The sequence below is a fragment of the Prionailurus bengalensis genome, chromosome D3, assembly GCF_016509475.1.
Source record: "Prionailurus bengalensis isolate Pbe53 chromosome D3, Fcat_Pben_1.1_paternal_pri, whole genome shotgun sequence".
NCBI classification, from domain to species: Eukaryota; Metazoa; Chordata; class Mammalia; order Carnivora; family Felidae; genus Prionailurus; species Prionailurus bengalensis.
In genome coordinates, this window is record NC_057356.1 from 55,078,239 (window position 1) to 55,091,206 (window position 12,968).

At 37.7% G+C, this 12,968-nt stretch overlaps 1 protein-coding gene across 2 annotated transcripts in view; it reads left to right on the forward strand.

The window, feature by feature from the left end:
• ASXL3 (ASXL transcriptional regulator 3) overlaps window positions 1-12,968 on the forward strand; it is a 180,430-nt gene that overhangs the window by 131,465 nt on the left and 35,997 nt on the right. The window lies entirely within an intron of this gene.

The window sequence follows — 12,968 nt, forward strand, 5'->3', positions numbered from 1 at the left end:
ATTTTTGAGAGAGAGACAGAGACAGAGCATGGTGGGAGGGGAGGGCTGCACAGAACCCAAAGCAGGTTCCAAGCTCTGAGCTGTCAGCATAGAGCCTGACAAGGAGCTCGAACTCAAAAATCGTGAGATCGTGACCTGAGCCAAAATCAGATGCCCAACTGACTGAGCCACCCAGGCGCCCCTAATTTTGAACTGTGTCTGTATGAAGTCATTCAGTATGTCGTCTGTTTTATTCAGCTCACTAGTATGTTAGCAAGGTTCATACCTTTTGTAATGTGTAGCAGTAATTAATTTATTCTTATTGCTGTATAGTATGTCACTGGGTAATTATAATTTCCTTATTGATTCTCTTGGTGGACATTTGGATGTTTTTAGTTTGAGGCTTTGAGTAGTACTGCTCTGCACACTTTTTTAATCTATGTTTTTGGTTTACCGAAGTACAAAAGTCTTTGGGGTAGATGCCCGTGGGTCTAACTACTGGATTACAGAGTTTAAATGTATTCAACTTTTTAAAATAGTAATCAACAACTTCCCAAAGTGCTTACCTTAATTCCATCAGGAGTAGGTAAGCATTCAGGCTCTTTCACATCTTTACCATGATGGGATATTGTCAGTCTTTATAATTTTGTTTGTGGTTTTAATTTCCATTTCTCTGATTACTAATGGTTTTGGGTATTTGGGTATCCCTTTTCATGAACTACCAGTTCAAGTCTTTAGTCCACCTTTTTTGTTGGGTCACCTTTTTCTTACTGATTTCTGGCTGTTCTTGGCGGTATCTCACATTTTGGTTTGTCTTTTGATTCTACAGATGATGTCCTTTAATGAAGAGAAGTTCTTAATTTTAATGTACCCTAATTTTTTGATTTTTGTTAATAAGCCTTTTTGTGTCATGATGAAAAATGTCCTTATGATACCTTTAGATTTAGATCTACAGATCGCCTGCAGTTGAATATAACTGTGAAGATGAGGTACAGATTGTTTGGTTTATTTTCTATGATATTCAATTTGCCAAACATGTTTTATCATGAAAAAAAAAAATCCTTTCTGCCACTGCAATGGAATGTCACCTGTATTTAAAAGAAATAAGTGACCAGGGGTACCTGGGTGGCCCAGTCAGTTAAGCATCAGACTTCAGCTCAGGTCATGACCTCAGGGTTTGGGAGTTCAAGCCCTGTGTCAGGCTCTGTGCTGACAGCTCAGAGCCTGGAGCCTGCTTGGGATTCTGTGTCTCCCTCTCTCTCTCTGCCCCTCCCCCATTCATCCTCTGTTTCTCTCCATCTCTCAAAAATGAATAAACGTTAAAAAAAAAAAAAAGTAAATGACCGGATACCTGTGCATCTATTATGGACACTTTTACATTGGTCTTTTGTCCTTTCTTGCACCAAATCATCTTATTTTGATTATTGGTAGGTTAATATCGGGTAGAGGCAGTTGACCAACTTTTTTTTTTTCCATTGGCTCTCAGTGGCCCTTTGTATTTTCACAGAAGTTTTGGAATAATAGTGTAAGTTTCCATAAAAGTGCATGGATTTTGATCAGGGAATGCAGAGAACGATTTAGGGAAGAACTGAAACTTTTACCACATGCTGTCCTCTCACCCATGTATGTACTTTGTCCTAATTATTTAGGTTTTCTCTAATTTCTCTCAATCATCATTGATAGTTTCCTTAGGAAAGGTCCTGTGCACCTTTCAATAGATTTGTTCCTACATGCCTGCTGATTTTTTGCTACTGTTCTAAATTGATTCTACTTCTTGTCGATAATATGGGCCTAAACTTTTGTATATTGATTTTTCCCAATGAATGTGCTAAGTCATTAACTGTAAAGTGTAGTTTCTTTTGGATTGTGAGTATACAGTTGTCTATAATAATTATGATTTATTTATTCTTTTAAAATACTTGTCCTTATTACATTGTTGCACTGAGTATAGTGTTGAGGAGAAGTGGTGCTGGCTGCTGTCTGTTTCTTGTTTTCAGCTTCAGGGACAAAGATTTTACTGTTTCAGCTTTATGCAGGAAGCCCAATGCTTTTAAATGCTTAATGGTTTTTAAAAGAAGCTTTTTATCATACTAAGGAGGTTTCATTCTTTTCCTAGTTTTCTGAGTTTTAATCACAAAGGATATATTTTTGCATTGAGATGATGATTGTTTTCTCCTTTATCATGTTAATGTAGTAAATGACCGATTTCTTTTCAGATATCAAACAAACTTTGTATTCCTAGAATAAACAATACACATGTATAAACGCAATTGGCTGATATTTTGTAGAGGATATTTACATTTATGATCAAGGGAGCATTTGGTCTTCCATAGTCCTTTCTGCTAATGTCCTTGTCAGGTTTTGCTGGTAAAAGTAATGCCGACCTCTTAAAATCACTTAATAAGTATTCTGTTTGATTCACAGTTTGTATAAGGTTATTGTTACTTTTTTTAAATGTTTGGAATAATTAATTTGTAAGCTATGTAGGTCTGGATATCTCTTTGTGGAAAACTTGAAATTACAGATTCAATTTCTTTAGCAGATATACAGCTTCTCTTAAATTCAGACAGTTTTTGTAAATTATGACTTGGTGAGAATTAAGAATTTAAGTTCCTTGAAGTATAATTAACATAACATAACCTGCACACATGGAAAGTGTCCAAGGCGATAAATTTGGCAAACATATATATCCATGAAACAATTACTACAGTGATGATAATGAACATATTCACTACCTCCCAAGAATTTCCTCATACCCTTCTGACATTTGAGTAATAGTTAAGTCTTCCAGTCTGTAAGCATTGTATACTTTCTTGCCCCCACTTACTTAGATTGTTAATTTTTGAAAATTTTTTGTAGTTTTCAGTATATAGCAGGGTTTTAAAACCTCAGCACTAAGGATACTTTGCGCTGGATCATCTTTTGTTGGGAGGGGGTGAGGGCGAGGCTTGGAGAGGACTGGCTTCTGCATTGTAAGATGTTTGTCAGCATACCTGGCCTTTACCAGATGTCAGTCAGGTCCCCCACTTCCTGTGCTAATAATCAAAAGTTTTCTCTAGATATTGCCAATGTCTTGTTAGGGGCAAGTTTCCCAAGGCTGAGAGGTTGAGAACCACTGGCAGAGAGGTCTCATACATCTTTCATTTGGATTTATTTATCCCAAAGTATTTTTCATGCTATTGTGTATACTAGTATCTTGATAAATTTCTGTTTTGTCTTTGGGGCTGCCATTCATTGTGACATTGAATTTGGTGGATTGTGATCCAAAAATTTCATTACATTTTCTCGTTAGTCCTAATAATTTTTATCACCTTAGGCAAAAAACATGAGTTGGCACTTCAGAAAGTATGTTATAAGAAAGGCCCATAAGCATTTAAAAAGGGGGCTCAGCTTCATTAGTCATCAAGTGAACACAAATGAGCCATGGCACAGTACAAAGACACACCCAGGAAGATGGCTAATATTACAGACAAACCACCCTTCATGGGTCATGACAAGTATCGATGAAGAAGTGAAGCACACAGCACTGTCACTTGGGTGGGAGTACGCAACCACTTTGAAAAATGATTTAACAGTATTTATTAAAGTTGGTTGAACATTTAAATTTCCACATTTATAGCCAATGGAATTGTGTGTGTGTGTGTGTGTATGTGTGTGTATACACACACACACACACACAATTTACCAAAAGACATGAGCAAAAATGTTTATTGCAGCCATACTGTTCACAAGAGTCAAAACCTGGAAATGACTGAAATACCCACAATCAGCAGAATGGGTACATTTCTGTAGAGTATTTCAGTGTTTGAATTTACCACAGTGAGAATGAACAGTCTAATGCTACACGTAGGAGTATGAAGGAATCGCAGAAACACGTAGAACAAGAGTCCTTGACATAGAAAAGTGCATGTGCTGTTTAATTCCATCACTACACAGGTCAAAGGCAAGCAGAGCACATCTATGGTGTTATATTATCCTTGGGGATGAGGACCTGGGAGGTGGCACTTCTGAGTGGTGTTCTGTTCTGCTTCTCAGTCTGGGTGCTGGTGACATGACAGTGTTGAGTTTGTGAAAATGAATCAATCTATGTAGTTGTGATTTGTTCACTTTCTATTTATGTTACACTTCAATAAAAAGTTGCAAAAATTCAAACAAAACCACTGTTCTTCCCGTAATTTGGCTGTGCAGTAAGCCTATCCGTTCTGTCACACATGCAACTAGAGTCACCTTGCTTGTCCTTCCCTCCATTACTTCCCAGTCACCTCCACACCCACCACTACCCCTCACCTGCCATGTCCTGAGGTTGGTCGGCCTGACTTAAAAGCTGAGTCATGGCTTTTGTTCTGGTTGAAATGTGTTATTTTTCTCCTTGCTGTACCTTGTTTCATGGGTACTTCATGAAGGCCAGCCAGGAAAGTGTAATTAGCAATAGTCTCAGTTTAAAAAATTGTGTCCGCCATTGGAATGTCTTGACCAAAAAATGTTTCTCAAAATTAGCATTTTTTTTAATGAGTCTTTTCTCTTTCATCAGACCATAGTTCACTTTGAAAGGGATGCCTATGCGCTTTGGGATATATGTTCAAAGACACAAAAAGTAGATTCTCCCTCTTAGTCCTTTTAAAGGTATATATCTCTACAGTTGGCTTTTTAAATAGTATTGCTTCCAACCAATGTAAAATTTCCTGTAATTTTTGTCCTTGATTTATCTAATTTAAAATTCCCTGCTCATTTAAATATGGGTCTCTTGGTGAAGATTAACAGAGTTCATTTTATCCTTTTTTTTTCTTTCAGCCATAAGAGGTTTGTACCTCAAGTTATTGCCTTTAACTATATAATGAAATAAATGAAATTTCACTTTGTTCTGACCACATTGAACTTTTGATTCTATTTCTTTTACTGAATACTTGGGAAATTTTGTTTGATTTTTTTTTTGAAAAAAATATTTTACCAACCCTTTCTTTTATAAAAATTTTTAAAATGTTATGGTAAAATAAATTTATATATTAAAACACAGTTAAATTTCATGTGTATCGTTGTGTTGTTTTACACAATGTTGTTTTAAAATGTTATGTTTTTAACTTTTTCAGATTTATTATTTCATTTAGATTTTCAATTTAGTTTCCTGTATTTTAGCCCAACAGAGCAATTTTGTCATTTGAGATGAATGTGTTGATATCATGGTTTTCTTGAATTGATTTCTAAATTAACTAAATTACGTCTTATTTTGTAAACAGATGTTAGCATTTATTTTATTGCCATAATTTCTGTATTCCTTTTGGCGAAATACATCATTTTTTAATTTCTAATCTCAGCATTCGCATTTGCTTTTTTTGTCTTTATAATTGGGTGAGTATTCTTCCCATCTAATTTTTAATTTGATATTGTGCCATATGCCTTAAACAGGCTTTCAAAATATACATGATTTTCTTCTAAAATTTAGTTTGGCTCCCTTTCCTGAATTGTATGCAGTATTTTCATAACTCCATTGTATTCCTGTTTATGAAGTAGAAGCCATACCATGGACTCTCTGAATTCCCAAATGACTAATTGCTACCTTGTCAGTGTACAGTTATTATTTAATTAGATGGAAACACTTTTCAGTTATTATGATAATGAATTGTGTCACTGGTAACTGATTTTTAAACAGCTTGGAATTTTAAAAGCAATTTCTCCCCTTTATCATTTGAATACAATTTGGTGGTTGACTTGATTGTTTGCACATAGGTCATATGTGTCCTGTGGGTGAGAGCATATGGTATGATTGGATCACTCTGTGTTGGGGGCAGGGGGGTAGGAATCTCTTGCAGAGATAGTGCTGCATTTTTACAGTGTTGCTTCCCTAAGAATTCTTTTCAGGGCTCCCACGTTCTCACGTTTGTGGTCTAGTCACTTGAGTATCATTCAGCAATGCAAAACTTCTGTCAAAAAGATTAAAATTATATCCATTCCTGCAGTTGCTGGAAAAACTGGTGATACAGTCATAGAATATGCAATCCATTTTCATACTATATGAAATTAATTCATTAGTTCCACATACTGTTGCAATTTCTAGTTTATGGACAATAGATTATTTTGTAGGTATTATGACTTGCTATGATGAGATAATAGAAGAAAGATATAGAAAGAGAAAACATAATATTGTTTTGGCAAAAATTTGAGAACTAATGTTGATCTTACAGTTGCTATTATTTTGATAAAATTCTTGTATTCTTTTTAAAGCCCGTTTGTAGTGGTTAATCATAAAGTTTGTCTTTGGCTCTTTGTTTTCTAGTTCATATGTCTGTTGTAACCTGGTTGCTTTTGAAACTCACCCTTTATAAATGACTGAAAAAGAATATGAATGATGGCATTTGAGTAGTTTCCTTCATTTAAAGAAGAATTATATTACAGTTTTAGAGTCGAGATGATTATTACTTGGTATTTGCATTAACACAGCTAAATGCACTGTGGCATTCATTAAGATTTCTTGCTTGCAGGCCTGAAAATAGAGATAAGAGATTTGAAAGAATTTAGGTTATTGGGGAAGGAGCCAATCATTGAATCATACTTTTATGTTTCAGAGTGCTCTCATGTTTCACCCATAGATTGTGATACTGGCTGACGAAATGAGTTTCTCTATGTCTGCTCCAAAACAAAAACTCCTCTGATATTTTTTAAGCTAGTTTTCCTAAGAGACTCTTTAGCTGTGCCCAACCACTGCCATGTTTTTAGCTCAGAGCATCAAGAAAGGCTTTAAGTTCTATGAAATTCTGAAGTTTTGTGTCACATTTTGCCCTGTGAGTATGTGTGTGTGTGTGTGCGCATGTGCATGCACGTGCATGTGAATTTGTCTTTCTGTTGTTTGTTTTCGGGATGCATCAGTCAAGGTAGAAGCTATGTTGCTGTAACAAAGAGTCCCAAAAAAGGACAGCTTAAACAGGGTAACAGTTCTCCCCTTACATAACAGTGTACGAGGACACAGTTCGTTAGCCTCTGGTGATTAAACAGTTCTGCCCTCACAGTGGCTCATACCGTAGTTGAAGCTCACACATGTGTGTTCCAGCTCGAGGATTGTGGAAGGTGAGCTTACAGAAGTGACCCACAAGATGCACACATCACGTTTGCTTACATCTTTACATGAGAACTCTATCCTGTGGTCACAGTGAACTGTAGAAGAATCTCAAAATAGTATGGCTAATGCTGCTCAAACTTGTGGGAGGTGTTTGTTACAAACGAGAATGAAGCACAGAATGGATACTTAGGAGACAGTAGCGTGTCACACACAAACTACCGTTTTCATCTGTAGTTTTTACCAAATACAGAAAAGCCACTGTAGAACCAAAACATGTAAAACCCGTGATTAAAGAATGAAAGCTCTGGGGGTGCCTGCGTGGCTCACTTGGTTAAGTGACCTGACTTCAGCCTAGATCACGATCTCACCATTCCTGAGCTTGAGCCCCGCGTCGGGCTCTGTGCTGACAGCTCAGAGCCTGGGGCCTGCTTCAGGTTCTGTGTCTCCCTCTCACTCTGCCCCTCCCCTGCTCACACTCTGTCTCTGTCTCTCTCTCAAAAATAAACAAACATTTAAAAAAAATTTAGAATGAAAGCTCTGAAGGTAGTGACCCTATTCTAAAATACATATTTTGTAAAGTCCACTGACAGCCTTTAAAGTCACAGAATATGTAATTTTCCCACACACGCATTTTAAACATGTAAATAACATACAGTAACATATAGATGAGAGAAATAAAAAAAGAAAGACATTATGATTACTAAACCTTCTATGTTCCAGTACATCAGCAGTCAGACACAAGCATCCGTGCAGCCATGGTGGGGAGTAGGATTACTACACACACATGTGGGATGGCTGTGGTGGCTGTAGCTGTGGGTGGAGACTGATAGGTCGTCTAGAAAACCGGAGTTGACTCTAGCAGCAATTTTCCATGAACAACTTCTATAAAAGCTTTGAACACAACGATTTCTGTATTCCCTCAACATACATGTTAGGTATACATTCCTAGAAAGAAAATACAGTATATATTAAAATCCATGCAGCAAGATGCATGATAGTCTAATCTTGGATCATCCTAGCAGTTGTATAGGAAGTTTTCCACACTTACATGCTCTCTTAAGTCCTTTGTAAGGCCTGTGGAGCACAGGGAAATTCCCCATTGGGTGTGTGACCGTGCGCGCACAACGCGGCCTCTGTATCTTTCCTCCCTGACCGCTAAAGACCAGCAACGCCCCCCATAATTGTTAAAAATACTCCTCCCCCCACAACACATACGCTTCAAGTGGCATGTCTTGTTTTTATAAGGTTTCTCCCCCAGAAACTCATCCTGCCTTTTGCTCTTTCAGTCCTTGACACACAAGCACACCCTAATCTTTTGCATCTCAGCAGGGCCGGTTCACATGTTTTAGTACAGCCACCTTCAAGGGTTCAGATTACCTTCGGTACATGTGGCCACCAGCTCATAGCATCACAACACTCATTGCACTTGTAGGCACCTACTTTCTTCCAACCCCATTTTACCCTGTTTTAACTGTTGCTTCTTTGGGCTTGATCTTTGGGATTACTGTCATTTTCTTTTCCCCCTTTGCTCTACCTGTGCCGTAGAGCATTGGGTCTGGAAAAAACATTAGCGATCTTTTATTTTAATCACTTCATTTTACAGACCTTTTATATGAGTTCCAAATGGTTACAGCAACTTGCCCAAGGACATATGGTTAGTTCTGACTCTAAAGTGGGCCAAGGGTATTTCTTATTGCTTACATATTTCCCTTGAGAATCAGGCATCCTTTTTATTCTTTCCAGGTTTTACCCAACTTGGCTTTAGACCACAACTTGTTTCCTGAGTTAGTAGGTAGATACCAGAAGGACCTGTGTTAGCTCTACTGTATTTTGGTTTGCTTTAATTTTCTCATTAGTGTTGAATCCGTTTCTTGGTAGGGACCTTTTCAAGATCCTTGTCCATTTTGATGACTGGTCTAGTTAAGATTTATAATTGGCAAAGTTACTTAACCGGGAAGAAGTTGAGTACAACACTTTTTTACTTATTCCTGCTTGCCAGTGAAGCTCTTCATGGTGTCCATATGCTGGTGCTAAGTACCATGTTACAGACCTGCGTGAGTTCACGGAGCTAACTGGCTTGTGCACATGTGTACATTTAAAAAATTAAATTCGCGTGAACTTACCAAGACTTCTTAAGCCGTCTCTTCTGTCCAGATTTTTGTGCTGTTTCCTGCTTTTGAACCAGAAAATTCTCTAAAAACCCTGCAAATTCATTCCTGACATTGTGAGACCAATCTGGCACATACGGGTCTGCCTTGTGCATCAATGTATTAAAAAAAAACCTCACAGGAGGCCTGTGCATCAGCTGGAATATTATCTCTCTGCTTGTCACATCAACCTTTTACATACATATCATGTAGACATTTGATCGCATTCAGCTCTGCTTTCTATTATCTCTCAAGCCGTAGTAATTGGAGGAAAGATGATTTTTCTGCAGGGAGTAGACCCACTGTGGACTTAACAGTTATCAAAAATACATGTGATTAATTCCTGAAACATTATCTTTGTGTGAGTAATATTGTTGTCATTAGCAATGACGTTTCTGTTTTTATGCGTAGTTTTAGGAAGGTTAATATATTTCTTGGTATTTATGAAATGTTTACAGGAAAATAAAGAATGTTAAAACTGGTTTCACTTTTTATGATCACTTTACATTTAAAAAGTATCGGGATACATAGGATTAAAAAGTGAAATGTTTGAGATACAGGTAAAGAGATGCATGGCAGCTAATAAAGAGGGGGGTACGGTAGGGTCGTTATTGAGCATAAAGGGAATACAGTGTGGTCATTACTGAGCATGTCTTGAGTGAAGTCCCTGAATTTGAGCACACAGCTTATTTTAAAGATTTCTGAGATCAAAGGCAAAAGACAAGCACAGAAAGTCATATAGACAGACCTCTTTTTTTGAAACAGGGGTCATTGGTTTACATGGAGCAAGTGCCAAACAGCATTTGAATAATGTTTCAATGGCAATTTTGTAAAAATGGCAAGGATGTAGTTCACAAAGGTCATTTCGTATTCTGGCCTTTGACAACAGATTGGGAGTTCATTAAATTGGAATTTATAAAGATGTGTCAGTTCAGGAATAGAGTAATAAAGTCGAGTCTAGCTTTGTGATTCTCCAGTGCTCTAACTTGCTGTAGTTGCCACAGTAGTTGCCTTGTTACTGTAAGGCAACATTTCCTGTAGTGAACACAATCAGTAGAACTTCAGTTTCACAGAATTATCCAGTAGAGAGCTGTAGCTCTGGCTTTACAGGAGTCTGAGAAATGCTTTACTCATTTGCATAGTAAAGGCTCCAAAGCTCGGTAGTGGATAAAATTGTTGAACTTGGTGTTAAACAATGCTTCTCAAACTTAATTGGTGATAAAATCTCTTATTTCCCTAGGAACATCTCATGGATTACTATCATAGAATGTCTTTTGGGAAGTGAAGAAATAAAGGAATGAAGATTTAGCATGTATGTCACTAATCTGTGACATAAGTATGTCAAATTTTAGGTGACGGGCAGACATTCTCTATTACTAACAACAGGAGAGTTGTGTGTCTTAGGATTTTCATCTAGGTGCTTGGTGTCCATGTGATTTAGGTGGCATGTTTGGTTGTTAGGAAAATTTAAAAGTTGATTTAGAGCCTTATTTGTATGAAACTGTACTCTTACAGTGTGCTTTAGGTTGAGCTGCTGGCTCATTATTAATTTGCATTGCAGTCCAACTTTTTTCATGGTCTTTGGCTGTTTTTGCAAATGGAATTTCCTTCTCCAATGAACTGCACACTCTCTTCAAAGTGGAAAATGTTTAATAGATTACTCAGTGTAATACTTTCTAGTTATGTTAGTTTGGCCTTTCTCAGGTTGCAAGAAATAGAGATCCATGGGGGGGCAAGGGGAACTTTAATTGCAGGGGAGGAAGAGGGAGTTAAACCTCTCATCTCTTTTGCTCTATCATTTTGCGGTATCTTTATTCTTCTTAAGGATATCTTCTGGTATTTCCGACCTTATCTCTTTCCCTTAAACAAGGAGAAGGTGATTATCTGAAGTCATACTGTGTTCCTCTGTGACAACTTTGTCTGGCCATGTACTGGTCTCATGGCCGATCAGCTATGGCGTGGGTAGTAGAACTGATTTTGCTCCTGGCTAACTTGCTGAGTTTTCAGGGAGGTAGTAGAAGTCATGTGACCAACTAGCAGTAAGGCAGCAAAGCCTATGCCTCGCCAGCTGTGATGCCTAGTTTCAGAGTAGATAGTCCCCTCCAAATGTTGTTTCTTAGATATCACGGTATCTGTGTTCAGGTGATGTAAACTTAAGAGGACATACTTGAGAATTCCACGATTTGAAAGATCACAAACTAAGCACCGTATAAACAATGGTTGGCATTATTATAAATTACAAAATCTTTTAAATTCTCATGTTTCATATGTAGTGTCTTACACTTTCACTACTCACTAGGTAGTATATTGGGTTCTTTAAAATTATTACTTGGAATTCATATAACAGCTTTGCAAGTGTGTTTGATTTTCCCATTTGAATAATGAGACAAACAGAGACTCAAAGCTATTACAAAACTGGAGCATCTTCAGGTGGCTATAAAAAAGCAGAGCTGGGATCAGCAGCTCAATTTTCTAACTTTAAACCCAGCCTGCCCTCTTTCCACTGTGGCATGCTGGGTTACTTACCTAAGGAGAATACCAGCAAAAAGGTCTCCATATATCAGATTTTTTTTTTTAATTTCTAGGGCAATATGAGAGGAGCCAGGTTATACACACAGTTTAAAGCCTACTTGGCTTCCATTTTCTGGTTTGCATACAACAGATTGATTTAATTTGAAGAGATAAATTGTTCACACTTTGGAATGTTATGTTACATTAACATAATGGTAGTGTTGATGATCCCTAGGCAAAAACTGAAATCCTTTGTCCGCCTTTTTTCTTCCTTGTTACTTTATATTAAAGAGTAACAAAGTATCTTCTGCTACCTGTATGTTCCTTACAAAATCACTTGTCTATACATCCTAACAAAAGTGTCTTATGGGCACTGCCTCATCCAAAGACTTGATAGGGTTTCACATAGATGCATCAAGTAATAAATAGAATTAAACTGCAACAAAGTAGTTCATTCAATAATATTTACTGGGCACGTACTCCGTCATGGTATGCAAATCACTGCCCTCATGGAGATCAGTCTGCTCTTATATTCCATTATCTTTGATAATCCTTTTATTCCTGTGTTCTCTCCTCCTATCCCCAAGACACAGACACATAGACACACACACACGCACACACACACACACACACCAATAGATAATTTTCTCTCAACTGATAAAGAAGAAGCAATCAAAAAAAATTTTCTTCACCTCCCCTGTATTAGTTCTCTGTGCTGTGTAACAGAATACCACAAATTCAGCAGCTTGAAATAGCGCATATTTATTACCCAACAGTTTCCATGGGTCAGGAGTCTGTGCACAGCTTAGCTGATTTCCCTGTTCAGCCTGAAACCAGGGTCTTGGCTAGCTGCATTCCCATTTGCAGCTTGAAATCCTCTTCCCCGCTCATTTAGGTTGCTGGCAGAATTCACTTCCTTACAGCTGTAGGGTTGAAGCCCCCAGCTCTTGAGGTCACCTCTCTCCATAGGCAATTCACAACATGGTTGTTTGCTTCTTCGAGGCCAGCAGGAGAGTGTTTCTGCCTCTGTTGGTTAAGATGGAGTTGTATGTAACATAATCAAGAGGGTGACAGCCCATCATCTTTTCTGTTTTCAATTGGCGAGAAGCAAATTGCAGGTTCTTACCATACTCAAGGGAAGGGGATTATACAAAGGTGTGACTCACTAGGGTACCCTAGGGTGTGTCTGCCATACCTTCTACTAAATAATAATGATTAGTATTACAGCTCCACTTCTTGACCTCTTTCCCTAAACCAGGACTGTTCAAAGCATTATGCAT